At 29.9% G+C, this 27,860-nt stretch overlaps 1 protein-coding gene across 1 annotated transcript in view; it reads right to left on the reverse strand.

The window, feature by feature from the left end:
• Positions 1-27,527, reverse strand: part of LOC142222435 (uncharacterized) — a 319,623-nt gene extending 292,096 nt beyond the window's left edge. Inside the window, exon 1 of the mRNA XM_075292576.1 lies at positions 26,214-27,527. The gene's annotated coding sequence lies outside the window, so the exon portion shown is untranslated. The remainder of the gene's footprint in view (positions 1-26,213) is intronic.
• Positions 27,528-27,860: the final 333 nt, after the last annotated feature.

Genomic DNA, 27,860 nt, shown 5'->3' on the forward strand with positions numbered 1-27,860 from the left:
TCTCGGAGAGAGAGGTTAGGGTTTCGCTTGAAACTACCGGCAACTCTATTTGTCGTCTCAGCGACTTCCGGTTATCGATTTCCCCCCGATCCAGACTTCCTGGCTGTCGACAAACGTTCCCCAAACACTTTAATTACATTTGTAACGGTTGATTTGGCAACTTTTAGCGATTTTGCCAGCTTTGCGTGCGAGTAGCTCGGATTTTCGCGATGCGCGAGCAAAATTTTGATACGCTGCTCTTCTTGATTGGACGGCATTTTGACAACTGAAGAGTGAATTCCAAAATCAAAATAGGAGCAACATTCTACACACGCACACCTTTAAAATGAGGGGTGTTCAGGTTTTTAAATGTAAAATTGAAAGAAATACGTCAAGTACATATTGACCAAATTTTGACCGTATCACCCTTTACTCTTGCCACCTTCATGGCATGACGAATCTTTCTGGACTCAAATCTCGTTCTTATTCGTGAATCTCCTGCCATAAAAATTCTCTCTGCTGTGCGTTTGTGACATGATAAAATGTCAGTATTAAAAAAATTAATTAATAAATATGAAAACTTGAACAATAAATGGCGCCCAACGTGGGGCCTCAGCATAGCTGTCCCAAGCTACGTTGCAATGTACATGAGGAACGTTTCTCGTATACATTTGTTAACAAAATACATTGCGGATCCAGAGTTCCTAACAGCTTTGACGCTGTTTATTACAACCGTATCGTCTGCTTGAATAAACAAATTGTCTAGTATCACCACGAATTAGCCTCGAAACCAAAGTTGGTGGTGGGTACCGGCGTCCCTCTTATTGGGAGAGACTCCTTTTACAGTTGTTGATTCATTGACTTCAAATATTCCAACCAAAAATATCCGCTCGCATTGGCTAACCTCATGAAAGATGAAGTGTCCAGATTCAATTCCTAAATTTTAGATGAACCCTAATTTGCTAATTTGCGCATGGCGATGCCACCGTCTGTAAGGTACGGTATAGTCCCGATATTTAAGGTTCACTTAGACTATTCATTCCATTGTGATGCCACAGTGATGAACTTCTTTCTCTCTTATCACTGAGAGCTGCCCGATTCTATGTTAAGCTCAATGACAAGGGACCTTCTTTTTATAGCCGAATCCAAATGGCGTTCCACATTGTGGTGAAACCACTTAGAAAAGCTTTGAAACACTCAGAAATGTTACAAGCCTTACTGAGGTGGCATAATCCACCGCTGAAAAACTTTTTGGTGTTTGGCCGAAACTGTGTGTATGCAAGGCGGACATGCTAACCATTGCATCACGCTGGCTCCCCTGTAAAATTCATCTGAAGATTTCGATCTTAAATGCTCACTCCAACAATTTGAACATTTGGTAGACTTTCTGAAGCTATCTTCTGATAGATCAATGTTCAGTATTATGGGGAGTTTATGTAATCCCAAACACCCCTACAGTGCTCAAGTTTTTCACAATTTTTACATTTTCATATAATGATATTAAAATCTTATTGGATCTACACATTTACTGAAATATTAGTATAAGACTGATATATTGCTCAAATCTAAACAGGTTCCTAAAAGTTTGTACCAGAGTGGTTCATAAAGACTTGTATCTGTGGTAGTCCTACTAGGTTGTCTCAGGTTGTCCTTTGGAATGGGTGCAAAACGAAATTTAAAAAATTTACCCCGTCAATAACAGACCCATGTTAAAGTGACCGATACCTTCTATACGTTTTGACTAGAACTGGAACTGGTCCATACACACCAGGGACAAGTCCTGTACCGGTTGGGGAGTTGATCAATTTCCCGTAGCAGATGACAGATTGCCAGGTGAAATTCTTCAACAGACACGAGGGGATACAGAAATGTCTGGCGAACTGCTTCAATCAACCATAATACTGAGTGGAATTTGTCTACATTGCGTGGAACCAACATCTAGGTCTATAAAAGACAACACCAATTTAATTGTTGCTATCACAACTTGAGATATTCAGATTGTTTCCTGGTTTCCGCAGCAACATAAATCCTATTTCGATCCATATAAAGGACCGTTGTACTGATCTGCCCGCGGAGTCAGTCGCAATTAAATTGTAAAATTTGTAGAATATTCCGGAACCGGCCAAAGGAAAAGGATGGTATGACTATGAATAATGTGGTGCGAGTAAAATCGAGGCGATATATAATAATTTAGCACAGCATCCCAGCAAAAAAAAGCATCGCCAAAAAAGTAATGAAAATGTTCTTTTTGGATCCAGAAGTGGTGCAAAATTGACGCAGAAGCGATGAAGTTAACATGGGCTTGTTATATGACGAAAGCCCTCCTTTTCAACAGCCGTTGCACTGAATTTGCATGACTTCTTTAGTTGTGATCTGAATTCAATGTTTTGGATGTAAATGAAAAAATTCTGTGATATTTTGTCAAATAAATAATTTTTATAATTTTTTGTAATTTTTAATGGATTCTAACACTTGTCGGAAACGTTTGACCTCAAATATTTTAAAAAATTCACAATTTTTTCAGATTGGATTTTTTTCGACAAAATTTAAATGATTTGTACCATTTTATGAATTCCTACTCTGTTTTTAACCTATTTGAAACAAAACAAGTTAAAATTAAAAAAAAAAGTATGAAAAAACCAAGTTATAAAAAACTGAATTAAAATAACTTCCTGGGTAGTTAAAATAAAGAACATCATTGAGATTGCATCTTCTGGAAGTGATTTTAAAGTTGTGCCTTTGGAAGAACTTCCAATTTTTTTTGCTGGGATATTACGTTTCTTCAGTGTGACAATACTGCAGCAACAATATTTTAATAGTTACCCAAGTGATTTGAATAGTAGAATAGCGGTTACACCACAAATTTATGGTGCATTTGGTTCCGAAAAATCGAAAAGAACTATGGGTAGGATTATACTTTATCCAAACTTATTGTTTTTGTTCAATATTATAAGTTCGTGTTTTTTTCTTTCTTTGTTTGTTTTTTTCTTTATCCATCTCTTGCTTCCAATCTATAACTCGCAAGAAAACATTTTTCTTGGCTTATAGGTTATACCTCTTACAGCTTGATTCTATATCTACCTCATATTCTCCTATAACCCCCACAATTAAATTCACACAATTAGAATGATTAGAGAAAATGAAGACAAAGACAAAACAGCAATCGAATGCCAATGCTTTTCAATCTCTTCTTTGGAAATGACCGCATCATGGACCGTTTTAATTTGATTTTAATGAAGTTAATGAGAATTTCAACACTACCATTGGTGGTGGCCAACACAAAAAATCCAGTTATGATTCTTGGGGATGTCCCCCCAGGCATCGTATTCTTGTCAGTATGTAATTTAAAATAAATGTAGATTGTATTTTTCTATTTCAGACACATTGAGATCATCTCATCATCAACATCAACACCAGACAGATGATTTAACCTGCTTTTCGAAATGTTTTTTGTTTTAACCTGATTTCTATATGAAAACCAAAACTAAATTAACTTTGCTGCTTTAGGGTGAAATATTAATCATAAACCAGAAAAAAAGCAGAAAAACGAACTAATAAATCCTGTTCAAATTGAGTTGTTTCCAATTAAAGTAAGATTGATTACCCTGTAATATATGTTGATTACATATAATGAAATAGGTGAGTTTTTAATTGAAATAAGCTAGAAAATATTGATAGATGAGATAGTTGAGATTGTATATTTCATTATCTGTTGCGCAGAGTTATTTGTTGCGCGTATATTAATGAAATGAAATTCATATTTTCTTCATAATTTCTTTTATCTATGAAAAGGACTTATTTTCTATTCGCCTTTGAAACCAAATGTGTAAAATCGATTTCTTAATTCAATTTTGTAAAGTCTGTATAATACTTTTCATTCTTCCCGAAACTTATGGTAAGAATTGTGTAACAAGTAAAGCTAATCAAAAGGCCATATAAATGTCAACTCTAGTTTTAAGTTTAGACTACAAAAAAGTGGCCACTACAATGCAAGTGCAAGTAATGAAATTCAAAACCTATTGTCTTACAAAAAAAAAAAAAAAACTTTACAATGAAAGTAAAGCCCCACGCAAAACTGTAAATGGATAACAACGACAAAAGTGCAATGAAATTCATCCAATAATGAAAATATACCTTTTTAGTTTGTATATTACATTAGCCGCTGTCTACTAGTGAAATGAAACACGTTTTTGAGACTAAACCAAAAAAAAACTAAACCGGGTAGACAGACACTGAAGCGCACATGTGTATAGCAATGGACAGACAGTCGGTTTTTTACAGGGTGGGCTTACCAAGTTTTAAACATAACCCAAGTTACAGTGACTTACAACAGCCCAACACTACTGGCCACAGACCACAGAGAAAGTTTAAGTTTTGTTTAAAATAATACTTATGGAGAGAAAAACGAAACATCCAACTAAATTAAAAAACTAAATACAAATATCTGTAAGAAAAGAAATCAACAATTGAATGAATGAACAGTAACACACTACTCACGCTCCTAATATACTGGAGACACAAACCATACATAAAGGTGGGACGGACAGATTTTAGTTAACATATTGCCATAAAATAAGGTTTAAACTAAACAAGTAAGGAAAGTCTAAAGTCGGGCGGGGCCGACTACATTATACCCTGCACCACTTTGTAGATCTAAATTTTCGATACAATATCACATCCGCCAAATGTGTTGGGGTACATACATTTAAATATCACTCGATCTGGACAGAATTTGATAGACTTCTACAAAATCTATAGACTCAAAATTTAAGTCGGCAATGCACTAGGGTGGAACACAATGTTGTTAAAAAATATGGGAAATATTTAAATCTGAAGCAATTTTACGGAAACTTCACAAAAAAGTTTATTTATGATTTATATATGTATTAGAAGTTTAGGAAAATTAGAGTCATTTTTACAACTTTTCAACTAAGCAGTGGCGATTTTACAAGGAAAATGTTTGTATTTTGACCATTTTTGTCGAAATCAGAAAAACATATATATGGGAGCTATATCTAAATCTGAACCGATTTCAACCAAATTTGGCATGAATAGCTATAATGCTAATTCTACTCCCTGTGCAAAATTTCAACTAAATCGGAGTAAAAAAGGGGCCTCTGTGGTCAAATGAGTGTATGTCGGGCGAAAGTTATATATGGGAGATATATCTAAATCTAAATCGATTTCAATAAAATTTGGCACACTTGACTACAGTACTAATTGTTCTTCTTGTGCAAAATTTTAAGCCAATTAGAGTAAAACTCTGGCTTCTGGGGCCATATAAGTCCATAGCGGGCGAAATATATATATGGGAGCTATATCTATATCTGAACCGATTTCTCCACAATCAATAGGGTTCTATTCTGAGCCAAAACACATACTTGTGCCAAATTTGAAGTCGATTGGACTAAAACTGCGATCTAGACTTTGATTACAAAAATGTGTTCACGAACAGATTGACAGACGGACATGGCTATATCGACTCAGGAGCCCACCCTGAGCATTTTTGCCAAAGACACCATGTGTCTATCTCGTCTCCTTCTGGGTGTTGCAAACATATGCACTAACTTATAATAACCTGTTCCACAGTGTGGCGCAGGGTATAAAAATGCATCCATTTACTTATTGAACTATGAAGAGAGAAGAGTGTTGAAGATATATATAACCATAAGAAGTACCATAACATATACTTTAGCCATTATGTTTCAAGAGTTATTATTTGAAATAAACCCCCACAATGGGTTAAAGCATGTGATATTTGTAACCAACGACTGATTCCTATTCCAATAAACAGAACTAAAAAACTTTTGTATAGAAATAAAATTTTGACAATATTTTCTATAAAATAAAATTTTGACAAAATTTCTAAAGAACTAAAAATTTTCACAAAATATATATAAAATTTTGACTAACTTTTCAATAAAAATAAAATGTTGATACAATTTTCAAAAGAAATAAAATTTTGATAAAATTTTCTATAAAAATAAAATTTGACAAAATTTTCTATAGAAATAAAATTTTGACAAAATTTTGTATAGAAATACAAATATGACCACATTTTCTATAGAAATGTTTCTGTAGAAATCAAATCTTATAAACATTTTCTTTAGAAATAAAATTTTGACAAAATTTTCTATAGAAATAAAATTTTGAGAAAATTTTCTATAGAAATAAAATTTTGACAAAATTTTCTATAGAAATAAAATTTTGAAAAAAATTTTCTATAAAATAAAATTTTGACAAAATTTTCTATCGAAATGAAATTTTAACAAAATTTTCAATAGTAATAAAATTTTAACAAAATTTTCTATAGAAATATAATTTTAACAAATATTCTATAGAAATAAAATTTTGACAAATATTCTATAGAAATAAAATTATGACAAAATTTTCTGAAGAAATAAATTTTGACAAAATTTTCCACAGAAATAAAGTTTTGACAAAATTTTCTATAGAAATAAAATTTTGCAAAGAAATTCTAAAGAATAAAACTTTGGAAAAAAATTCTATATAAATGTTTGCATAGGGATTTTCTGCAGAACTAAAATTTTGACAAAATTTTCTATAGAAATAAACTTTTGCAAAGACATTCTATAGAATAAATGTTTGCAAAGAAATTCTATACAAATGTTTGCATAGGGATTTTCTACAGAAATAAAATCTTGACAAAATTTTCTATAGAAATAAACTTTTGCAAAGACATTCTATAGAATAAATGTTTGCAAAGGAATTCTATAGAAATAAAACTTTGACAAAATTTTCTATAGAAATAAAACATTGACAAAATTATCTATAGAAATAAAATTTTGACAAAATTTTCTACAGAAATAAAACTTTGACAAAATTTTCTATTGAAATAAAATTTTGACAAAATTTTCTATTGTAATAAAATTTTGACAAAATTTTCTATTGAAATAAATTTTTGACAAAATTTTCTATTGAAATAAAATTTTGCAAAAATTTTCTGTAGAAATAAAATTTTCTAAAAATTTTCTATGGGAATAAAATTTTGCAAAAATTTTCTATAGACATAAAATTTTCTAAAGAAATAAAATTTTGCACAAAATTTTATAAAGAATCAAAATGTTGACAAAGATTTTCACAAAATTCTCTAAGAAATAAAATTTTTACAAAATTTTCATTCTATAGAAATAAAGTCTTGAAAAAATTTTCTATAGATATAAAATTTTGACTAACTTTTCGATAGAAATAATGTTTTGACAAAATTTTCTATAAAAATAAAATTTTGATAAAATGTTCTATAAAAATAAAATTTTCATTCTATAGAAATAAAGTCTTGAAAAAATTTTCTATAGATATAAAATTTTGACTAACTTTTCGATAGAAATAAAATCTTGACAAAATTTGCTATAAATTTTTTTTTTTAAATTTTCTATAGAAATACAAATATGAACAAATTTTCTATAGAAATATTTCTGTAGAATCCAAATTTTACAAAAATTTTCTTTAGAAATAAAATGTTGACAAAATTTTCTATAGAAATAAAATGTTGACAAAATTTTCTATAGAAATAAAATTTTGACAAAATTTTCTATAGAAACAAAATTTTGCAAAAATTTTCTATAGAAATCAAATTTTGACAAAATTTTCTATAGAAATAAAATTTTGAAAAAAAAATTCTATTTTGACAAAATTTTCTATAGAAATATAATTTTGACAAAATTTTCCACAGAAATAAAATGTTGACAACATTTTCTATAGATATAAAATATTGCAAAGAAATTCTATAGAATAAATTTTTGGAAAGAAATGCTATATAAATGTTTGCAAAGGAGTTCTATAGAAATAAAACTTTGACAAAGTTTTCTATAGAAATAAAATTTTTACGAAATTTTCTATAGAAATAAAGTTTTGACAAAATTTTCTATTGAAATAAAATTTTGACAAAATTTTCTATTGTAATAAAATTTTGACAAAATTTTCTATTGAAATAAATTTTTTACAACATTTTCTATTGAAATAAAATTTTCTATGGAAATAAAATTTTCTATTGAAATGAAATTTTCTATGGAAATAAAATTTTGACAAAATTTTCTGTAGATATAACATTTTGCAAACATTTTCTATAGAACTAAAAGTTTGGCAAAATTCTCTATAGAAATAAAATTTTTAAAAATTTCCTATAGAACTAAAATTTTGATACAATTTTCTATATAAATAAAATTTTGACACAATTTTCTATTGAAATAAAAGTTTGACTACATTTTTTTTTAAATTTTACAAAAATTTTCTATACAAATAAAATATTGATTGATTTTTACAAATTTTTCTATAAAGTCAATGTCTTTAAAATTTTTTAGTTTTACAGAAATATTTGGCAATTACTAAAAATCTGCATCCTATTTCATAGACCCCTGGGACATAAAAAATTATATGAAAAAAAAAATTGTAAACTTTCCACCACTGTGCTGCTGTGCTCATCCTCTACCATATTGGTCATTGCAATGAAATATGATAAGTATTTCAATCAATAATTTCTTTTATTGCAATTTCAAAAAAAAGAAAAACAACATTGCCATAAATTAAGGTGCGTTCATGAGTGAGTTTGGTTTTCTTTTTTGTTTGCTTAAAAAACAGAAAAAATTATACGAAAAATTTCTCTACAATTGTTTTTAATCCATCTATAACCATCTGTTTTCACCTGGAATGTAATAATAATCAGACTTAAGCTACTCACGCCTAGATCATCACCCTGTTGTCATCATTTCTATGTCAATGGAATTTTTGTGTTTACGATTTTTTTAGCCTTAGTTAAAATTCTTCACACACTATTTTGTTGGTTTTTTTTTGCTAAAGCTATGACGAAATTTCTGGCACGTTACAATTTTTGTCTCGTCTTTTAATGGTTAATTTTGTGTAATGCCTTTAAAACGTTGTAATTGCCACCGAGACCAAAAGACCTGGGCTAAATTTGTATTGTGTTAATCTGAAAATGTCCAAAAAGCACCGCCACCTTTTGGGCTTTCAATGTGTCAAGTGGTTTGTCATGCGAAGAAGAAAATGGAGGGACTGATGGGGATAAGCGAAAAGCTCAGAATTACAATGGATGGTTTACACTCAGTTACAATAGGCGATAATCATGACACTTAAGGAAATTCACAGAATAATTAAATGAGACCTCAAAATGAAGAGTACTCTACATTATGTCTGGGTTAGATTATAAGGGGCATAAAATGTAGTACTGAAGAACATTGTCCTGGATTAGAGAAAAATTAACACAAAATTATACTACAAAGTAAATAGTTAAGTAACTAAGTAAATCCCACCTAATCCAGAAGAATATGCTTAAATTTTAAACCTGGTTTCTATCCTAAGTGTTACTACACGCTCCACACGCGTTAACAGTCGCCTTAGTACATTGCACCACCAATGGAGTTGCCATAACAACGTCCATCGAATATTTGAAGACTATTCATTGCCACAGTAATACGAAAGCGGTTCATGAAATCGTGAACGCCCGTGGACGAAACCGTAAACATTCCGATATAATTTTTCGTGAACGTTTCCGTTTCATTTTGTTACCGTCCGTTCACGATTTTGGAACGTAATCGAGTTAACCCAAATAGGTAGATTTCTACGTACTGAAGGAGAGTGAGATGATAGTCAGGATGGTCGTATAAATCCTGGCCGTCTCCTAGAGTTGTTACTTGATGTGGGTAAGGAGAACTGTGTGATTAAAGAGACCATAAGCTATTATTTTAGTCATTACCCCCACCTGGGTAAGATCGGAAACGACTGAGCCGATTTACTTTAAATTTTCGAAGAACGAAGAGGATCATCATGTGGTGAAAATAGGCTACCTTAGTTTTTGATATCTGGTGCGGGAGGGGATCTCCCCCTTGACCGACTTTTTCAAAATTTGACCAAAGTTCTCTGATATTGGTGAATTGTCAAGGAAGGTTAGGGATAATGTCTAGACAAAGATCCGCTACTTTATTTTTCGATATTTGGTCAGGGAGGGGGACAACTCCCCTCTGTCCGACTTTTTTTAAAAGTACAGTGAAAAAAAACAAAAATTCCCTGATTTACGTGAGATTTACAGATAAAATGTGGTCAGGTTATGAAATTAATATGCAGTAGCTGATATTATATTTTTTAAGACGTGAGGGAGACCTCCCACTTGCACGGTTGCCACTCGATCACAAATAATCTATCAAAATTTCGAGAAAATTCTACTAAAAAGCTACCAACAAAAAATTTTTTCGGTAGAAAATTTAGTCAACATTTTATTTCTATAGAAAATTTTGTTAATATTTTATTTCTATAGAAACTTTTGTTAAAATTTTATTTGTATAGATTTTTTTTTTTAAATTTTATTTATACAGAAATTTTGTTAAAATTTTATTTCTATAGAAAATGTTGTCTAAATTTTAGTTCTATAGAAAATGTTGTCAACATTTTATTCTTATATAAAATTTTGTCAAAATTGTATTTCTATAGAAAATTTTGTCTAATTTTTAGTTCTGTATAAAATTTTGTTAAAATTTTATTTATACCAAAAATTTTGTTAAAATTTTATTTCTATAGAAAATTTTCTCAAAATGTTATTTCTATAGAAAATTTTGTCTGAATTTGAGTTCTACAGAAAATTTTGTCAAAATTTGAGTTCTACAGAAAATTTTGTCAAAATTTGAGTTCTACAGAAAATTTTGTCAAAATTTGAATTCTACAGAAAATTTTGTCAAAATTTTATTTCTATACAAAATTTCGACAAATTTTATTTCTATAGAAAATTTCGACAATATTTATTTCTATAGAAAATTTCGACAAAATTTTATTTCTATAGAAAATATTATCAAAATTTTATTTCTTTAGAAAATCTTGTCGAAATTCAATAATTCTTCCAATCTACCAAGCAGTGATTTTTTACTGTCATTTTTGGTAGAATTCTACCAACTGTGACAACTGTGCCACCTTGCCCGGCTTTTTGAAAATTTGAACAAAATTATCCAATTTGCTTGAAATTTTCAAGTAAGGTCGATATATGGTCGGAGAGGGGGACCTCCCTTTTTCCCGACTTTTTTTAAAGTACAGTGAAAAAACTAAAATTTTTCGACTTACTGAAATTTTACGGAGAACCTGGAGGTTCTGGTTACGAAATTTATATGAGGTACCTGATTTTTTAATATTTGGTCGGGGAAAAATAAAAGGACACAGGGAGGCCTCCGTTTTCCTTAAGTACATATGGTACAGTGAAAAAATTAAAATTTTCCAATTTACTTGAAATTTACAGACGACGTGGAGGAAGGTTTTGAAATTAATATGGGATACCGAATTTTGTGATATTCGGACGGGAAGAGAGCCTCCCCTTGACCTGCTTTTTGAAAATTGGGCTTATAATTTGTTTGACATTTTCTGGGACGTCTACACAAGATACGCTACATCATTTTTCGATTTTTGGTTGGGAAGGAGACCTCCTCCAAAACTGAAACAAAATTAAAATCTGAAGTTTACTTAAAATTTACAATGGCCGTAGGGGAAGGTTATGAAATCAATATGGAGTAACTGATTCTTCTCCTTGCCACACACTTTGAAACTTTAAGAAAAGTTTCCATATTTTCTTGGAATTTTCAGAGAAGGTTAAGGGGGTGATATCCACTTCTGTATAGGACAAAATCAAACTTTCTACGATTTACATGAAATTTACAGGGAACGTGGGATTAAATGTGATTAAATTAATAACGGGTATATGCTTGTTCGATGTCTGGTTGGGGAAGGGGAATAGTGAAATAAATTTCGTCGATTTACTTGGTATTTATAGGGACAGTTGGAGAGTTTGTGAAATGAGTATAGAGTAAAGGGTGATACGGTCAAAATTAGTTCAATATAAACTTGACATATTTCTATCAATTTTGCATTTAAAAAACCTGAACACCCCTCATTTTGAAGGTGTGTGTGTAGAATGTTGCTCCTATTTTGATTTTGGAATTCACTCTTCAGTTGTCAAAATGCCGTCCAAGCAAGAAGAGCAGCGTATCAAAATTTTGCTCGCGCATCGCGAAAATCCGAGCTACTCGCACGCAAAATTGCTAAAAGTTGCCAAATCAACCGTTACGAATGTAATTAAAGTGTTTGGGGAACGTTTGTCGACAGCCAGGAAGTCTGGATCGGGGGGGAATCGAAAACCGGAAGTCGCTGAGACGACAAAGAGAGTTGCCGGTAGTTTCAAGCGAAACCCTAACCTCTCTCTCCGAGATGCCGCAAATAAGCTGGCTGTGTCGTCTACAACCGTGCATCGAGCCAAAAAACGAGACGGACTATCGACTTACAAGAAGGTAGGGACTCCAAATCGCGATGATAAACAAAATACGATGGCCACGATACTGACGAAGTTTGACTGCATGGTAATGGACGACGAAACCTACGTCAAAGCCGACTACAAGCAGCTTCCGGGACAGGAGTTTTATACGGCAAAAGGAAGGGGAAAGGTAGCAGATATTTTCAAGCACATAAAACTGTCAAAGTTCGCAAAGAAATATCTGGTTTGGCAAGCCATCTGTACCTGTGACTTGAAAAGCAGCATTTTCATAGCTTCCGGGACTGTCAACCAAGAAATTTACGTGAAAGAGTGTTTGAATAAACGTCTGCTGCCTTTCCTGAAGAAACACGGTTGTTCCGTACTGTTTTGGCCGGATTTGGCATCTTGCCATTACGGTAAAAAGGCCATGGAGTGGTACGCCGCCAACAACGTGCAGGTGGTTCCCAAGGACAAGAACCCTCCCAACACGCCAGAGCTCCGCCCAATTGAGAAATACTGGGCTATTGTCAAGCGGAACCTAAAGAAGACCAAAAAAACTGCTAAGGGCGAGCAGTAGTTCAAGGCAAACTGGCTATCTGCGGCGAAGAAGGTGGACAAGGTGGCTGTACAAAATCTGATGGCAGGTGTCAAGCGTGAGGTCCGGCAATTCGGATTTGGAAAAGCGAAAGCCTAACAGCCTATTTCTGATATCCGAACGAAAACAATTGCGAACGAACGGCAGTCACTCACTTTCGTCTAGATTTGGGTTTCTCTAACTTCCTTTCGTTCGTTCGCATGGCTTACGTTACTGTCAAATGCTAGCATTACCAGATCTCCATTATTTCAATTTCCTGAAAAAGGCCCATACATTTTAAAAATGATTTTCCATAAAATTCAATCTGGCATCGCCGTTCATTTGGCAAACATTTCCCGCTTTTGATATTTGGTTTAGCTCAATAATTTTTTTTAACAAATTAGCCCGCGTAGAGAGATAAGAATTTGTATTTCCATATTTCTACAATAATTACAGTTCAGTTGTCCTTTTAATGAGTGTTTCATTCGAAATGTATGTGTTTGCTCGTGTTAGACTTTCCCTTAAACGGTCTCTATGGCGGTTATAAAGAAAAAATAGATCGATATAATTAACTTTTATCACATATTTATAATAAAAGCTTTAATTAATTTATTAATTATTAAGTTTTTCCTATTTATAAATGCCCTTTTCCACAAAACGAAAGGTCTTTACCAAGTGAGTGGTTTTGACATTTCAGTTCGTCAAAATGCGAACGAATCGAGTTAGAGAAACCCAATTTTAGAGCTTACGTTACGTCTTCGTTCGCATTGACTTTCGTTTCGATTTTCGTTTAGATACCCCTTAGAGAAACCAAAATCAGCTGTTTTTCGTTTTGATGCGAACGAAGACTAGAATTCGGATAGCAGAAATAGACTGTAACTGAATATTTTTCCTGAATTTTATACTAATTGAACTTGAAAAAGAAATTTAATTTGATTTTTTAAATAAACGATTTCACCGATTTACCCTTGACCAAATTTTGACCGTATCACCATTTACGTGATTTTCCGATATCTGGTCAGGGAGGAGCGAAAGAGGGTAGAGGGTTCCCTTTTGACTTCAATTTTTTGAAAATTTAAAGTAGAGGATGGTCGAAAATTGTGTAAAATTAACGTATTTTTATTTTAAAAAAATTATTTGTTTGTAGTTAAATTTTATTATTTTTTCAAAATTTTCCACGGCAGAATGAAATCTTACTTTTTTTAAGTATATATCAAACATTTTATTAACTAAACGTGGGTATAAAGTTCAATGATGAACTAAAGTTCAATATGAACTAAAGTAAAATAAAATTTTCGTACGATTCCCAAAAATAGTAAGAACGAACTACAAATGGTTAATGTGGTACGGTTACAATAGTCATGATTTGGCAACAAATGATTTTCTTCTTTATTTTTAGTTAATTTTTTCTTCTAGAAGTAATCTCGTGAGATGTAGTGAAAAAGTACACAAGGCCATTAAAATTTCCTGGATTTAAAAATGTTTTGTGGAAATCTCAAAATGTATATAATTTAGTTAAATTTTCGCACGATGTAATTTATTCTTGGTTTATTATGGTATTTGTTAAAGGCTCCCAAATATTAATGGGGTGAATGCATAGATCCTGGGGTACGAACCCTTCTCACATAACTAAAGTATTGCCTCTGCGGTTGTCCGGCTATATATATGCCCACAACGTCTAAAGGCAACGAGTGCAATACTACATGAAGAGCATCTACTAGAGTGGCCTTATGCATCTGCGATATATAAGTTCGATATTTTTAAATTTTATTTATACTCTTGACTTTTGGCCCTACAGAGATTAGAATTTTGTTTATCAAAAAGTGCCCCCAAAATTCGTACAAACCTTTCATTCAAAAAGTTGCAAAACATAGTCATTACACAATAGGCAAAAAAAAAAACTAAAAATAAATGAAGTCACAAAAAAGTCCGATTAACGTCAACACCACCACCAAATTTGGTGACAAAAATTATGATGTTTTGGGTTAATGGACAGACATTGTGCAAAGTAACTGATTTAACATTTGTGATAAGGCTTAATTTTGCCACCCTCAACCAACCAAGTTAATGGGCTGAAGACAATAAACTACGACACCCAATTTCAACAATATCCACTGATTGTGGAACCGCCCCCCCTTCGCCAAACAGCCAACGGAGAAGAAAAGCAAAAACCATTTAGCTTTAACATCCCAGCTTAGTCGGTGTTAATGTGAATTGTGCATGTCGTCGGTGACTCGCCCAAAACAAAAAACCACAACGGAAAATGAAACTTTTTTGGAACAGGCGAAAGAGAAATCCAACTAAATCCCTCCAAAAAGCCTCTATTGCCAGGAGGCCTGTTTTGGTGGAGCAGGAGATGAGAAGGGTAAGGGATGAGAAGGGTTTTTTAAACTATAGACGGATTGTTAGGAAACACAACAAATGAATGATAGTAGTGAAAGGGTCTATGCCTTGTAGGTTGCATGTTTCTATTTTCAAATGTTTTTTTTTTTTTAACTGCTCATCCTCCACCCTCTGGGTCCATACTTAGATGGTGTTAATTTTTAATACCGACTTAGCACCATCAACTAATGTACCATAGTAAGTTGTGGTGTGGTGTGGCATGGTGGTGTTGTTGTTGATGTTCAGATGAAATAATTTCCCTCACAGAGATTTTCAAAATGAGTTGTTATACAATTTTATGTAACATCATCTATGGGAATTTATTTAGGTTAGATGATTGCATTGGACCAATGCCCGCTTTGCTGACGTTGAATTTTAGATTTGTGGTCAGATTGAAATTGAATTGTTGCGGTAGAGACGATGATGATGATGTATGTGATCATGAAGTAGACTTATTGGTATTCCATTTAATGTCAATAATCAAATGGATGATAATCGAATGGGTAAATATTGGAATCTTGATTAATTTCTGCATTAATCATAAGCTTTGTGGGGCAATTTCTTTCAAGAAAGTATAGGTATTTGGGTCAGACACTGAAAAAATGTCCCCATTGAATTTAAAAAAAAAAAATTCAATCTACAAATTTATTTATTCAACTAATTTTTTAATTAATCAGCTAAAAATTGTCAAAATTTATTTCTATAGAAAATTAAGTCAAAATATTTAATTAATAAAAAATTTTGTCAACATTTTTATTTCTGTAGAAGATGTCAAAATTTTATTTCTATAGAAAATGTTGTCAAATTTTATTTCTATAGAAAATTTTGTCAAAATTTTATTTCTATAGAAAATTTTTGCAAAATTTTATTTCTATAGAAAATTTAGTCAAAATTTTATTTCTATAGAAAATTTTTGCAAAATTTTATTTCTATAGAAAATTTCGTCAAAATTTTATTTCTATCGAAATTTTTGCCGAAATTTTATTTCTATAGAAAATTTTGTCAAAATTTTATTTCTATAGAAAATTTTGCAAAATTTTATTTATATAGAAAATTATGTCAAAATATTTAATCGATAAAAAATTTTGTCAAAATTTTTATTTCTATAGAAAATTTTGTTAAAATTTTATTTCTATAGCAAATTTTGTCAAAATTTTATTTCTATCGAAAATTTTCTCAAAATTTTATTTCTATAGAAAATTTTGTTAAAATTTTATTTCTATAGAAAATTATGTCAAAATATTTAATTGATAAAATTTTTTTTCAAAATTAATATTTCAATAGAAAATTTTGCAAAATTTTATTTCTATAGAAAATTTTGCAAAATTTTATTTCTATAGAAAATTTTTGCAAAATTTTATTTCTATAGGAAATGTTGTCAAAATTTTATTTCTATAGAAAATGTTGTCAAAATTTTTTTTCTATAGAAAATTTTTGCAAAATTGTATTTCTATAGAAAATTTTGTCAAAATTTTATTTCTATAGAAAATTTTGTCGAAATTTTGTCAAAATTTTATTTATAGGTATTTGGGTCAGACACTGAATACACTGAAAAAATGATCACCAAAAATGTCCCCATTGAATTTCAAAAAAATTTCAATCTAAAAATTTTATTTCTATAGAAAATTTTGTCAAAATTTTATTTCTATAGAAAATTTTTGCAAAACTTTATTTCTATAGAAAATGTTTGCAAAATTTTATTTCTATAGAAAATTTTTGCAAAATTTTATTTCTATACAAAATTTTTGCAAAATTTTAATTCTATAGAAATTTTGTCAACATTTTATTTCTATAGAAATGCTTTGCAAAATTTTATTTCTATGGAAAGTTTTGTCAAAATTGTATTTCTATAGAAAATTTTGTCAAAATCTCATTTCTATACAAAATTTTGTCAAAATTGTATTTCTATAGAAAATTTTGTCAAAATCTCATTCCTATAGAAAATTTTGTCCAAATCTAATTTTGTCAAATCAAATTTTGTCAAAATCTCATTTCTATAAAAATGTTGTTAAAATTTTACTTCTAAAGAAAATTTTGTCAAAATTTTATTTCTATAGAAAATTATGTCAAAATATTTTATTGATAAAAAATGTTGTCAACATTTTTATTTCTATAGAAATTTTTCTCAAAATTTTATTTCTATTTCTATTTTGTCAAAATTTTATTTCTATAGAAAATTATGTCAAAATATTTAATTGATAAAAAATTTTGTCATAATTTTATTTATATAGAAAATTATGTCAAAATATTTAATTGATAAAACATTTTGTCAAAATTTTTATTTCTATAGAACATTTTTGCAAATTTTTATTTCTATAGGAAATGTTGTCAGAATTTTATTTCTATAGGAAATGTTGTCAAAATTTTATTTCTATAGAAAATTTTGTCAAAATTTTTTTCTATAGAAAATTTTGACAAAATTTTATTTCTATAGAAAATTTCGTCAAAATTTTATTTCTATAGAAAATGTTGTCAAAATTTCTTTTCTATAGAAAATTTTGTCAAAATTTTTTTCTATAGAAAATTTTGACAAAATTTTATTTCTATAGAAAATTTTGACAAAATTTTATTTCTATAGAAAATTTTTGCAAAATTTTATTTCTATAGAAAATGTTGTCAAAATTTTATTTCTATAGAAAATTTTGTCAAAATTTCTTTGTCAAAATGTAATTTCTATAGAAAATTTTGTCAAATATTTTATTTCTATGGAAAATTTTGTTAACACTTCTTTTCTATAGAAAATTTTGTCAAAATTTAATTTCTATAGAAAATTTTGTCAATATTTTATTTCTATAGAAAATGTTGTCAAAATTTTATTTCTATAGAAAATATATCTTTTACCCAATATGCACTGAATTTTACCTTGATTTGCATTAAATTGCGCACAAAGAGTATAATTGATAGAGTCGTAAAGTGTGCGAAATATTTTGTCCTAATTTTAAAGAAAAAGTACGATTATGAGCTTTTTTATTTTAAAGAAATTTATCCTTAATATTGTGTAAATCGCGTATCCTAAAATTTAGATTGCATAATCATTAATATTAAGTAAATAATCTTTTTTCATTATACTCATCTAGAATCATCTGACAGTCTAAAATCTAGGGCCACAAGACATGCTCGCTTGACCATATCTGAAAAACTTATCTTACTAGGAAAACATTTCATCATGTCCAACTACCAATTTGAATTTGAAATGAAGAAAAAGAATTCTTCTTTATTCTAGCAATCATTCCACTCTTCAAAGAAGTTATACTTTTCATAATCTGAGAAATAATTGGCGACAATAAATGCCATGAATTGTAAATTAGTTCATTAAAGTAACTGCACAAAAACCCATAAAATCAATTAAAATGTTGTAAATGTTTGCATAGGTTTTCAGTATCAAACACATTAAGCCGAACTATAAGCTATTGGCATTTCTTGAAAATGTCGCTGACGTAGTTAAATCTAAAGCCCCTTTTGAGCCATGAAAACCTTGTCATACACAAAATAGAGTGAAAAACTCCCACTATTTAATCAATGACCACTCACGCAATAACCATGTCTGGTATCTGATGAATGAAATGAAAAGACACATACAGACGGACAATCATCGTTAACATTTCGAAAGATTTGTGATTGAGGAATGAGCTTAGATAATAAAAAAAAAAAAAACTTTGCACAAAATGAGACCCTGAAAAACGACTTCTAATTGATGGCTAATAATTGCTGTCTAAGTTGAGATTGCCTGTCGGATTTAGTCATCCAAATAAGAAAATAATAACATTAAAAAATCTATACAATTCTTAATTTGAAAAATTAACAACACAAAACAAATCAAAATAAATAAAATAGCGTTGTTAGTTAGAAAAACGGAAATCAAATAGCTCTGAATGAATAACTGAATGATTCAACAAATTGTATGAAATAATAACTATCACTCGCAAAGAGATCAAAGCAAAGCTAATTATTTCATTTCGAACTTGTGAGTTAAGTAAAATAAGTAATATGGAGAACAATGTATAATTATATATTAACTTGTGGCCAGGACGAAGCTTTAATGAAATTCACAATCAAATTAGTTGCCAAGACGATGAAAGTGAATCAGTTTAGTCGAGGGATCTGTCGAATCTAAAATTTTCCTATTTTTCTACGTATTTCATGAATTTTAAACGTATGTATGTGTAGTTATCTTTCAATATTTATTATATTATTTAATTTTAAAAGTCATTTTCTTAAACTAACGCAAGGAAAATTGGTGCAAAATACCAGTGAGGGACTGGTGCCGATGCTCCAGTTTATCGCAATACTGGATCATGGACTAAGACTGGATTTGAGGGTTGCCACTCGTGCCACAATCTACAAAACTGTGAAGAAAATGTTACCACAAATCTACCAAATTTGAACAAAAATGTGTTTTTGCTTCAAAAGAAAAATGTTTTATTATGTTATATTAGAAGTTTATTTCAGTATTTGCATTATTATATTTTATGATCTCTCCTATTAGCTACAATTTGTTGGATCTGTATGTTAAATATCCCTTGAATTGTAAATGTCTCGAATGTTCAATGTTTTTAACTTCTTCCTTAAAATGGGAGAACTTACTCACGATGGACTTTGACAAAATGGATCAACACGAAAATTAAAATTACATTTTATTTCTATAGAAAATTTTGTAAAAATTTTATTCCTATAGAAAACTTTATCAATTTGTTAATTATAGAAAATTTTGTTAACATTTTATTTCTATAGAAAATTTTGTTAAAATTTTATTTCTATAGAAAATTTTCTATCGAAAAATTTGTCAAAAGTTTATTTCTATGGAAAAATTTGTCAACATTTTATTTCTATAGAAAATTTTGTAAAAATTTTATTTCTATAGAAAAAGTTGTCAAAATTTCTTTTCTATAGAAAATTTTGTAAAAAAATTTGGAGAAAATTTTATCAAAATTTAATTTCCATGGAAATTTTTGTAAAATTTTTATTTCTATAGAAAATTTTGTATATATTTTATTTCTATAGAAAATTTTGTAAATATTTTATTTCTATAGAAAATTTTGTAAATATTTTATTTCTATAGAAAATTTTGTCAAAAAATTTACAAGTACAATTTAATTACAATTTAATTTCCATAGAAAATTTTGTCACAATTTTACTCCTATAGAAAATTATGTCAAAATTTTAGTTTTATAGAAAATTTTGTTAAAATTTTATTTCTATAGAAAATTTTGTCGCAATTTTATTTCTATAGAAATTTTTGTAAAAAATGTATTTCTATAGAAAATTTTTATCAAAATTTAAATTCCATGGAAAATTTTGTCAAATTTTATTTCTATAGAAAATTTTGTAAAAAATTTATTTCGATAGAAAATTTTGTAGAAATTTTATTTCTATAGAAAATTTTGTAAAAATTTTATTTCTGTAGAAAATTTTGTCAACATTTTATGTTTATATAACATTTTGTTAAAATTTAATTTCCATAGACATTTTTGTTAAAATTTTATTTTTATAGAATTTTTTTTTATTTTATTTCCATAAAAAATTTTGTCACAATTTTATTTCTATAGAAAATTTTGTAAAAAATTTATTTCTATAGAACATTTTTATCAAAATTTAGTTTCCATGGAAAATTTTGTCAAAATTTTATTTCTATAGAAAATTTTGTAAAAATTTTATTTCTTTAGAAATTTTTGTAAACATTTTATTTCTATAGAACGTTTTGTAAAAAATTTATTTCTATAGAAAATTTTGTAAAAAATTTATTTCTATAGAAAAGTTTGTAAACATTTTATTTCTATAGAAAATTTTGTAAAAATTTTATTTTTATAGAACATTTTGTTAAAATTTTATTCCTATAGAAAATTTTGTCAAAATTTTATTTCTATACAAAATTTTGTCAAAATGTAATTTCCATTGAAAATTTTGTCAAAATTTTATTTCCACAGAAAATTTTGTAATAATTTTATTTCTATAGAAAATTTTGTAAAGATTTTATTTCTACAGAAATTTTTGTAAAAAAAAAATTATTTCTATAGCAAGTTTTGTTAAAATTCTATTTCTATAGAAAATTTTGTAAAAATTTTATTTCTATAGAAAATTTTGTAAAAATTTTATTTCTATAGAAAATATTGTGAAAATTTTATTTCTATAGAAAATATTGTAAAAAATTTATTTCTAAAGAAAATTTTGTCAAAATTAGAAAAGTTTATAGAAAAGTTTGTCAAAATTTTATATCTAAAGAATATTTTGCTGAAATTCTATTTCTATAGAAAATTGAAGTACCTCTTAGTTGGAGAAGAATATTTTGAAAATTCTACCAAAACATCAAGAATTCTACCAATCTACCAAACAGTAAAAAATCTAAAATTTTTGGTAGAACTCTACCATCTGTGGCAACCGTTTTAGAAAGCTCACCAAGAAGGAAAATGTAATTTAATTACTATCTAATTAATAAAGTGCAAGCATATAATGTTCATAAACAAGTATAATATATTTGGAACATATATATTTATACATAATATCTCTGAATGCAAATATATATTAATTTAGAAATTTTGTACAAACAAATATATTTTTAGAAATGTCAGAGAGATCGAGAGAGAATAGAGAAAAAAGATAAAGATGGCGAAGGAGATAGATAAGTTTAACAAATAAAAGAATAGGTTACTGAGCAAACGTTCATGATTGCTTACCTACTCATATATTTAGTATATAAATAAATGTTTGGGTTTATATTCAAATAAATTACAAACATATTTTATGGTAAATAATAACATTTTTAGCGAATAGGAGAACAACTTAATAAAGAATAAGTAAAAAATTTAATGTTATTCCTAACTTCACATGGTTGATTTAGTTGTGGCAAGTGGACAGTTTTTGGTCATAATCTATGATTTTTTAGAATGAATGGTAATATACAGGCAACGTGAATGGACGATTTTTTTTTTGTTTTTGCTCGCTTTTACTTTTTTCATTTCATTTTCTTTTTGTTTAGCTTTTTATCTAAAAAAAATCCTTGATACAACGTCGAACCATTTGTACTCTCATAGTTTATTTTTTTACATAATACGACGTTCAACTGCATTTTATTTGTACAAAGTTTTTCCAAAAAGTTGTATAAGAAAAATTGCAGTATAAGATGTTCTACTCAAAGAAATTCAAGTTGGAAGGACAAAACCGTCTACAGACATCTACCAGTCTACTAACATCAAACTCCTCCTATTAATTTTTAAATCATGCTAAATAATTAAATTCAGAATTTATTTTATTTTCTCTAAAATGTCATTGTTAAATATAAATCTTTTTTTAATATAACCTAGAGAACAACCTAAATTGTCAACTAGTTCAGTGGGATAAGCCAAGGTTTTTCATTTATAGAACTACAATCAATTATAATTTTTTAGAATGACAATTTTCAAATTATATTTAAAATCAAAATTTTTTTCTAACATTGTTCTCAATTATGTTGTTCTACATAATATAGGCAACATGATTTGACATTTTTTTTACTTCACGTCTAAAGCCTTCTTATTTCCACTTAAGGTGCAAATAAACATGTAATTGAACTTGAATTCAATTATCATCATCAACATCAGTAGTACATATGTATTTGTACTAGAAACCGAAATTTAAAAGTCATTGCGAGTACTTAAGTATTTTTTAAATAAAATTGTATTGCTTCTGCTAGTGATGATGATGATGACGACGACATACAGTTGGTTTACCTGAAACCGGCCCACTCTTGATAAAAATTGAAAGTTTTATCTCCTTTAATAATTTGAAGATGTTTGTTGGGGATTTTTCAAGAGTAGTAAATATTTCATGGTTATTTTTGACACGCTTGTTTGCCCATGAATTTAATTTGAGTGGCTCTTTATTAGATTTTACTTCACCTATTTTTGGCGAAATAATTTAACGCATTTGTAGGTTTGTTTGACGGAAAATTCCTTCTCTATGTAAATGAGTTTTTTTTTCATATTATAATTTTGTTGAGTATTTCACAACAGAGCTAATTTCACAATTAATCCTTCAATATAATCATTGCGTAAGAATAACAATTAAATATTAGTAATTTGATAATTACTAACATTTAAAAATTTGGAAAAAAGTCTAACTGCTTCAAATTTTGCCTTTGTTATAATATAAGTTGATCCACAAACATTTCTTTTTAAGAGCATTCCGGGATGGTCCATCATTTATTTTTCACTTCCGATGAAGTTCTTTTGGACCAGTCTTAGAAAATATTCTATTTGGCGGTTGAAAGTCACTTTTGGACAATCGAATGTTGCAAAAAAGAATAGAAAAAAAGTAACAACATAATTTGTGGCTGAGTGTGCAAAGGCGTTCTGTTATGGTGACAACAAACCCAGGTTCTACCCCCGGTCAAGAGAGAAGTTCACCACTGTGGTATCACAATGGACTGAATAGTCTATGTGAGCCTGATACATCGGCCCGCCACCTAACCTCATTTTTTTTAACTTGAACGATATCTCTAAAACTGCTTGGAAAAACAATGTAAAGACGGCTTAAAGAGAATATTGTTTGGGATTTTCGGATGTTTTTAAATTTAATATAGTGAACCGTTTTCAAGTTATTATAGAATAAATCAAGTGCAGATTTGGATTCAGCGCCCCAAATAAGCTTAAAACGATATTCAGTTCTTATTCAACAGAACCATTGTTCCCTTGTGTGTGTGTTTTTTTTTTAATTTCTTCATCCTTCATAAACTTCCAAATCGGGTTTTCTTTTTTTCGTTTAGTTTTAGGTTAGGGGCCCGATGTATCAGGCTCACTTAGACTATTCAGTCCCTTGTGATACAACAGTGGTGAACTTCTCTCTTATCACTGAGCGCTGCCCAATTCCATGTTAAGCTCAATGACAAGGGACCTCCTTTTTATAGCCGAGTTCGAAAAGCGTTCCACATTGCAGTGAAACCATTTAGAGAAGTTTTGAAACCCCTCACCGCTGAAAAATTTTTTGGTGTTCGGTCGAAGCAGGAATCGAACCCACGACCTTGTGTAAGCAAGGCAGGCATGCTAACCATTGCACCACGGTGACTCCCCCTTTTTTCGTTGAAAACGGCAATTGAGACAAACCTATTTTTATACCCTGCGCCACACTGTGGAACAGGGTATTATAAGTTAGTGCATATGTTTGCAACACCCAGAAGGAGACGAGATTGACACATGGTGTCTTTGGCAAACATGCCCAGGGTGGGCTCGATATAGCCATGTCCGTGTGTCCGTCTGTCCGTGAACACATTTTTGTAATCAAAGTCTAGGTCGCAGTTTTAGTCCAATCGACTTCAAATTTGACACAAGTATGTGTTTTGGCTCAGAATAGAACCCTATTGATTTTGGAAGAAATCGGTTCAGATTTATATTTCGCCCCAGAAGCCAGATTTTTACCCTAATTTGCTTAAAATTTTGCACAAGAAGAACAATTAGTACTATAGTCAAGTGTGCCAAATTTTATTGAAATCGGTTCAGATTTAGATATAGCTCCCATATATATCGTTCGCCCGATTTACACTCATATGACCACAGTGGCCAATCTTTTACTCCGATTTAATTGAAATTTTGCACAGGGAGTAGAATTATCATTGTAGCTATGCGTGTCAAATTTGGTTAAAATCGGCTCAGATTTAGATATAGCTCCCATATATAACTTTCGCCCGATTTACACTCATATGACCACGGAGGCCAATTTTTTGCTCCGATTTACTTGAAATGTGTCACAGGGAGTAGAATTAGCATTGTAGCTATGCGTGCCAAATTTAATTGAAACCGGTTCATATTTAGATATATCTCCCGTATATATGTTTTTCTGATTTCGACAAAAATGATCAAAATACCAACATTTTCCTTGTTAAATCGCCACTGCTTAGTCGAAAAGTTGTAAAAATGACTCTAATTTCCCTAAACTTCTAATACATATATATCGAGCGATAAATCATAAATAAGTTGCGAAGTTTCCTTAAAATTGCTTCAGATTTAAATGTTTCCCATATTTTCTTACTAACATTGTGTTCCACCCTAGTGCACTAGCCGACTTAAATTTTGAGTCTATAGATTTTGTAAAAGTCTATTAAATTCTGTCCAGATCGAGTGATGTTTAAATGTATGTATTTGGGACAAACCTTTATATATAGCCCCCAACACATTTGACGGCTGTGATACGGTATCGAAAATTTAGATCTACAAAGTGGTGCAGAGTATAATATAGTCGGCCCCGCCCGACTTTAGACTTTCCTTACTTGTTTTTTGTTATATCGGCATGGTGTCAGCGCTTGTAATACTGTTTAGTTAAAATTTTCTGAAAATAATCTAAATTTTCTAAAATTAAGCAAAATGTTACTACCTAATGTGTTTACTGCTTTTTCAGTGTAAGGCATTTGGCAAAATTTAAGAAAAATTAATTAAAGTTCATGAACTAAACTAAAGCTAAATATGCTATTGTAGTTGTGTGAAAAGATGATGCAGAGTGGTGATGTAAAATGGTTCAATTTGGGAGGAGTAATTCTCGTATGTAATTTCCATAGGAAATTAACATATAAGACCCAAATTGAATCGTCTCATCCCGCCAGATATACAGTAAAGGCTATGGAAACTTGCATTATCCACCAAAGAACCATATGTCTAGTTAGGCTTGTGGAGATTGGTATCTGGCGTTTTATTTTCAATAATCTAATAATACCAATTCCTTAATCTTCATGTTTAACAAGGCATTATGCCAATATTTTAATTTTGATTGGTCCACAAACAGCCAAATTTTAACAACGACGGATTCCGTTCATTCGTCAGCCAACAACTTTTTAATCTACTTCCAAACTTCTTTTTTCCCATTTATTCACAAATTTCTTTGAGTGTACTGTGTTAACTGTGGATCCATAGGATCCATAGTCAAAACAATACCTCATTTTCTCCCGGCCTTGCAATCCCTACATACATCTACACACTGAATTCAAATATCCATGATCAACTTCTCCCCGATTCCCTTCCCGATCATTGTTACATAATTCAATTCACATTTTGTGCTTACCTTTTCTTTTGAATTACTCTGGAGTATCTCGTATCACGTATCGTTGCCGCAGTAGTTTTGAAGAGGATGACAACAAAATCAGTGTAAATAAACACACAAGACTACGACGGATGAAGAAAAGAAATCCAATCCAAATTCGAAATATCCACCAAAAGCGGCTATATGTGGTCGATCGTAGCCAAACAAATGAAAATAGGCAACAAAAATATCAACACTGCCAACACACACTCACAAATCTTTGAAGAACTTTGTTTTTATGCGCGGGTTAAAAGGGGAACTTATTCTTTGCCAACTCCAAAAACAAAATATCACGCAATGTTAACCCCACACTCTTTAGCACACACACATGCATACAAACACTCGCGTTGAACACGGGATGAAAATGAGACAAAGGTAACGTTACCGGGTATATGGTGTGCAAAATTTTTCAAAATTATGCAAATTTCAGCATAAAAAGGTGATTGCGGCAGTTTCCGATTGGGCTGTTTGTTTTTTTTTTTTTCGGCGAAGAGTAATTAATAAAGATTTTTGTTTGTGTTTTTTGTTATCGGCAAAGTGAGACTTTAGAACTTGGTTTTTGTCGATGAGAAGAAAACTGTAGAATGACTCAAAAGCTCTGAATATGAATGGATAACAACTAAATAGGTAACGGTTCTAAATCTCTTCACTCACAATAGGTACAGCAAACAATTTCTTTGTTTTGTTATTGGCAATGGTGGTACGATGAAGAATTAACAAAATTAGCACTTTTAAAGAAATTGTTATTTGATGAGTAAATATTAAATAAATTATTTGTTTTTAGTTGTTGTTTTTGTTTTACCTTAATTCAGGTTTTTTTTATTCAATCTCGTTGCTTAGGTCGTTGTTTATTTTTTCGAGGAAATTCGCAAATTTATTTTTAATTCGTATTTTGTATTATTGTTGTTGTTCTTTTACAAACACTCTTTAACTTAAAACTCATATGATTCACCGATTTGTTTAAACAATTTTTCAAGACATTTATTGGTATAACTGCATATGGTTATTCTGAAAGGTATTTGTCGTTTTATCTCAAACGATTTCTAGTTTTTTCACTTCTCACAAATTAATTCCTGCTTATTTGCAATTATATTGCATTCTTTTGCAATTATTAATAAATAAATTAACATAAAATCACCGTTCGATTATTTTTTGTATTCCTGTTTGACGCGAAATTCACTGATCAATAAACCACATATATTCTCTTTGAAAGATTTAGCGATCATTCGAAATTTCTTTTGCGGGTCTCTCAAACGACGTTCAAACTCCTTAACTTGACGCTCACTACTAACAGAGCGATCGCAACGTAAAGTAGAAACAGACTGTCCATAGCAACATTTGGCTTTTTTTTTGCACACAACACATTCTCATACAACGCTTTTTTTAACCATGCCTCCAAAATCCACCACCAAAGACTTGAACAAATATATCTGCTCTGAAAAGATGAAAACGTGTTTTCTCCCCAATACACAAACAAGCGCGCGGCGGCAAACTTTGCCGATGCACCCAAAAGAAACTATCCAAAGTAGAAACACTTAATACCCAACTCACAACATAAAACAACTACAAAAGCGTGTGTGCTCCACTTCGTGTTGACTTACAAGAAAAAAAATAACAACACTTGCATAG

The sequence above is a fragment of the Haematobia irritans genome, chromosome 1, assembly GCF_050003625.1.
Source record: "Haematobia irritans isolate KBUSLIRL chromosome 1, ASM5000362v1, whole genome shotgun sequence".
Taxonomy (NCBI): Eukaryota; Metazoa; Arthropoda; class Insecta; order Diptera; family Muscidae; genus Haematobia; species Haematobia irritans.